Raw genomic sequence first — 6000 nt, 5'->3', positions numbered from 1 at the left:
AACCATAAATAGTTATATATATATTTTTGATTTTCGAAGCTTTATTTTGATTAAGTTACATGATCCTGATGCAAATATTGATGAAATGCTTCTTTTTATAAATGTTGCAAATGTCTATCTAACACCTAATTTGCCAATGAGTCTGTCAATGTGTTTAAGTTATGGAAATATGCTAATATTGAATAAAGTCAAATTGCCTTTCCAAAATCCTGACCCTTAGGAACATGCGATAGATAGTTGGATTTCGGACGGAGTGGATACCAGTGAGTTGTAGTATGATGAGCTATGAGTCTAGCTTGACTACAAGTCGGCGTATGCCATGTGTGATGGCATCAGAGAGAAGTTCTATCAACGTGCTATATTCAGCGATGTTATTTGTTGACCAACCAATACATACCCCTCTAAAACTTACTAACTCGCCGCTTGGATCAAAAATGGCCCAGGCCATAGATGATAGGTTCTGCGAACTACGACTCGCTCCGTCGGCATATCCAACAAATGATTCCAATAGGTTTGACATCTGTAACAAATGTAAAAAGTGGATTACTTGACCAAAACAATTACCCTTGGCGAAAACAAAAATGTAACAAAAGCATATGGGTTACTATACTGCATCATGCGTAGTAACGCTTAAGGTACAACCCGTTACGGGGTTGCGCCAGTGGAATCCCGTCGTAATCCATTAACTCGTAGGCTCCTTTTTCTAATACACACTTAACAATATAGGGGTCCATCCACAAAGACTTGAACTTACCTGCTCCTAATTTATTGGATTCCTGGTCGTAAAGTAAGACCAAGTCACCTTTTGAGAAGACACGGGGTTTGACATTCTTGTCGAACTGTGCCTTGACTCGTTTCTTATGGGCTTCATTAGCCAAAGCGGCATCATGACGGGTTTCATCCAATTGGATTAGTTCCAAGAAATGAGCCTCTTCTTCTGAAGTTCTGGGCAGAAGGTCGATTGCGAGTTTGAGGGACAAGATTTCACATTGAACTGGTAAGATTGCTTCTAGGACATACACCAGTTGGAAGGGTGTAAACCCGGTCGCATTCCTTACCGATGTTTGGTATGCCCATAAGGCCGAGTATAGGATCAGGTGCCAACTCCTTTTGTGGACTCCAATCATTCTTTTCAACATGCGCTTCAGGACCTTGTTGATTGCTTCAACTTGTCCGTTGGCCTGCGGGTAATACGGAGTAGAGCTGTCGTGAGACAACCCTAATTTGGCAGCCAATTTGGCCATCATGTGATTGCAAAAATGTGATCCATGATCTGTGACTATAGCCTGTGGAATGCCGAATCTGGCGACTACATGATTGAAAAAGAAAAGGGCAGTTGTTTCACCAGTGTTATCTAATGTAGGCATCTCCTCGGCCCATTTGGTAAAATAGTCAACTGCGACTATGATATACCCATACCCCCTGGTCGAGGTGGGGTTACATGTCATGAAATCAATGCCCCATTTGGCGAATGGCCCAACAACAACTATTGGCTGCAGAGGTGCGGGTGGTCTTCTGGTTTTTCTATCGAAAATTTGACAGGCATGGCAACTTCTGACTGCGGTTATGCAATCTTTGAACATTGTTGGCTAGAAGTATCCTTCTTGTAATTTTTTTTGCGCCGTAGCATAACCATATTGATGCCCCCCACACCTGCCTGAATGGCAATCATTCAGGACTTTTTCGGCTTCCTCATGGGTGAGGCACCTCCTCAGAACTGTATCGACACCACGACTGTAAAGTTTATCACCGACGATCATGTAGTCTTTTGATTGGTATCAAATACGTTTTTTTCTGAGCGGGAGGTATTAGACCTATATTTTTGGGTTTGGAGATAGATGATTATATCTCCATACCATGGATTGCTTGAAGATATCAGAAACAGAGATTCATCCACGATTGTTTCTTCTGATGTTTCATCGTTGGATGACGATGGGAGATCGCATAGTAATTCTGCGAATACTAGGGATTTCTTCGATTTGGATTTTATAAATTCTAGATCAAACTCTTGAAGAATTTCTATCCATTTTGAATATTTTCCCCCTAGCAACTGTCGCGACAAGATATAAGTCATGGGGTTGCAATCTGACAGAATGGTAGTTTTTCGAAAGAGGACATAGTGTCAAAATCTCTGTATCGCTTGAACAGCTCCGAGTGCCAGCTTTTCAACATAGGAATATTTGCTTTCTGTATCATTTAAGTCTACTTAAATAATATATAGGATGTTCAATTCCGTTGTCTTCTTGAACTAAAACCATTGCGATGGTTGTATCCGCCGCAACCAAATATAGGTTAAAGTCTTTTTGATAATCAGGAGCATACATTAATGATGCTTTAATTAGGGATTCTTTTAAAGCATCAAAGGAAGCTTGCGTGACCTGATCCCAGACGAAGGGTACTTCCTTTTTCAATAGACATGTATAACCTTTAGCAAGTTCAGCGTAATTTGGAATGAACCTCCTCAGAAAGTTTGCTTTCCCTTGGAGTTTCTGAATCTGAAGCAAATTTGAAGGTGGTGGAAAATTTATGATTGCCTGAACCTTACATGGGTCAAGACGAATCCCATATTTTGAGACTACAAATCCAAGTAAACGACCAGAACTGACACAGAGCACACATTTGTGTGGATTGAGTCGTATCTTGTAGTGTCAGCGAGATAGAAATATTGCTCTCAAATGCTGCGGATGATCGGTCCGCTTTCGCGAATGAGTTGGAAGGTCGTCGAGATATGGTTGAACGATGTTTTTAATGTCATGGAAGGCATAATTCATTGCCCTCTGAAACGTTGCCCCTGCGTTCTTTAAAATAAAGGGTAATTTACGATATGCGAATGTGCCCCACGGACAAACAAATGCAGTCTTTGACTGGTTCTGTGGGCGGATATTTATTTGATTATACCTGGAGAATCCATCCATGAATGAAAAGATTTCACATCCGGCGCATTCATCAATTATCTAGTCAATAAAGGGTGTAGGGTAGTTTTCTTTTGGACAAGCTTGATTTACATCCCTATAATCGACGCACACTCTAATCGTTCCTTATTTTTTCATCACAGGAACAATGTTCGATACCCAATCGGTTAGAGGAACCGGTAAATGAAACCAGCATGGAGAAGTTTTTCAACTTCTGCCTTGATGGCAGCGGCTTTCTTGGGGTGCACTTGCTGTAGCCATTGTTGTACTGGTTTGACATCTGGATACATCTTGATTTTGTGTTCAACTATACTCGAGTCGATGCTTGGAATTTCATCATATGACCAAGCAAAGACATCTTTGAATTCCCGAAAAAGAGTGTTATATATTTCCAGTTCTGAAGGAGAACAACATTTGCCAACATAAATATTCTCTACAACATCTATTTGGTCAAGATATTTATGGCGATAGTCTCTTCAATATTGGACAAGTTTCGCTTGAAATCCACCGTGTTTACAGTGTTTGATAGGAAATCAAAAACTGATGGATGATGAAGGTCATCAGGAGTATCTTCTTTGCAATCCAGAAGATGGGAACAATGGTGGTAATCTTCCCATGGCGCCCCTTCAATTACCATTGATTGAAAAGTTCCTTCGTCAGTGTAATGCACTTGCAACCAAGGATCTGAAGGGGTGCCATATTCCTTAGACCTATCTATCCAAACGCTTGATGAGTGTTGATTTGGGTCTGCCTCCCATGCCGAAAACATTGCTACAATATTTCTATTGGGCTTGGAGGCAATACCGACGGATGGTCCATGTTTATATCGTTTTCTGAGATCTTTTGAATTGAAGATATCATATTGCAGGTACCTACTGTCGCCACTTCTGCTAGATTGATTGGAGGCGGGAGGGAAAAAGTCCCCATTAATATAGGGTCTTTTAGTAGGCCTACTCCGATATTTTGAAGCGTATGGGGGCTTCCATGGATCATCGGAATGCTTCCCGTAACTTGGGAAATATTTGGGAGAAATGTTTGTTGGTCGACGATTGTAATTCCTCCTTGCAAAGGAAATGAAATCTTCCTAAAGTAGGTCGACAAAACTGCAGCCATAGCATATATCCACGGTTTTCCCAGTAGGATGTTGTAATCGAGGTTTCCGTCGATTACTTCGACATCTATTTCTACTGTTTTCCCTCCTAGTTCAACTTGAAAGTTACTTAGAATACCATATGGGGTATACGTTTGTCCATCAAATGCTTTTAATGTTGTTGAAGATCATGACAAGATTGGAGATCCTAAAGTTTTCCAGCAACTCATCGACATAATACATTTAGATGCCCCCTCATTAATAATTGTTTGATGAACAGTTTTATTGAGGGCTTTCACTTGAATGAGGAAAGCTAGTTGAGCTGGTAACTGAGGATCGTATCCTTTATGATTAAAGGACACAAGATTAGAATCCTTTGGGTATATCCCACCTATAGCTGATAATAAAGCCTGCTTTTGGGATGGGCAATTTTGCAGTACCTCAAGTGTCGACATAGTGGATGGCGATTAGGCTAGATCTTCCACTATATTATAATGCTGTGTTGCTCTGGCACGAGGATTAAATGTCAACTTGTGTACTACTCCCTTTGGTGGTTTTATAGTTAGCTCTGGAATGATGGGCGATGCAACTTCTGTTGAAGTTGTTGTCGAACTACTAGGTTGATCTTTATCCTTGTTGTTCGATAGCTGTGGATTCCTGTAATCTTTATTCCTTGTCAATATCAAAGCATCATTTTGCTGTTTAGAAATCGACAACATCAGCACTTGGGACGGGGAAGCATTTTCAATAGCAACCAGATTTGTCCCTGGATTTGGAAACGGATCAGTCAATACCGCCGAGGTTTTTGAATTCTTGAAGAATCTTTTAAGGTCAGCTTTATGTGGACAATTTTTTGTCCAATTATCCTCATCGCATATTAAGCATGGATTTTTTGGTTTCCTATCTTCAGGAGGGTTTGCAGAAGAATTTTCAGGTGATGATTCTACTTGTTTCTTATTCTTCCCTTTGTTTTTCTTCTTGCCTCCTGGTTGCTTGGTTTCTTTGCCTTTATCAGTCGAGATGACATTTACTTCCGAGGAGAGAAGTTCTTCTTTTGCATTTTGACTGGAAATCTTACAGGCCTTTTTAGATGTAGCCTTTGTCGATTTCAGGTCTGTCATACCAATCACGCCATCGCCGGCATGAGATTCATTGTTTGATTTAGGAGGAGGAGGGATGGAAAATTTTAGTCTGGGAGTGTCAGGGATTTTATCGTAGAGCGTGCCAGACTGAGTATAAATCAAGTCTAGATATTGCGCATGAGCAATTACTTGCTCTTCAGTGATGACTCCTCCTTTTGCCACACCTTCTGTAATGAAAGATAATAATGACTTAATAAACCATTCAGCTAAAATCTGATCAGGAACATACGTTTTTACCATTCTATGACGACGTCGCCACTCATGAATATGATCGGATATGTGAGTGGCTGTTGTTTGCTTGAAATTAGTAAGAAGTTTTGTTCCTGTTTCGTACCTTATCAGTAAATGAAAATGGGCTAAAAAGGTTGTGGCTAGGGTACTAAAGTTGTCAAATGAAGCTCTAGGTAACTCAATGTACCATTTTGCTGCCAGACCAGTTAACGTCGTCTGGAAAATGCGCAGCCTAATCGAATCATCGTTTAGGGTGTTTGATGAACACCACAGGTGAAATGTCATCACATGATTCGACGGGTCTTCACCCGAATTTCCATTAAATTTAGGAATATCTGACAGAAGTTTATGCAAAATCGTTGGCCACCAAGGGGCGTAAGCAATTGGATCGTTCGTTAACCTATTTAGATCCGGTAACTCCAAAGTTGCCACGAAGGGTAACTGTTGATTCAAGTTTGGCAAAGCATACCTAGGATAATATGGGATTGCCTGAGCAGTTGGTCTCTGCATACCATCATAATGCATTTGATGCTGGTAACTTTGGTAAGGTTGATGGGCATAACCATTGTAGAATGGTTGATTTTGACCGTTTTGAATATACGGCTGCCAACTATTTGCAAAGATT

Source organism: Pinus tabuliformis, chromosome J (genome assembly GCF_031772625.1).
Source record: "Pinus tabuliformis cultivar Carrire ecotype Pingquan chromosome J, CPIR1, whole genome shotgun sequence".
Classification (NCBI taxonomy): domain Eukaryota; kingdom Viridiplantae; phylum Streptophyta; class Pinopsida; order Pinales; family Pinaceae; genus Pinus; species Pinus tabuliformis.
This window is presented reverse-complemented; position numbering follows the sequence as displayed.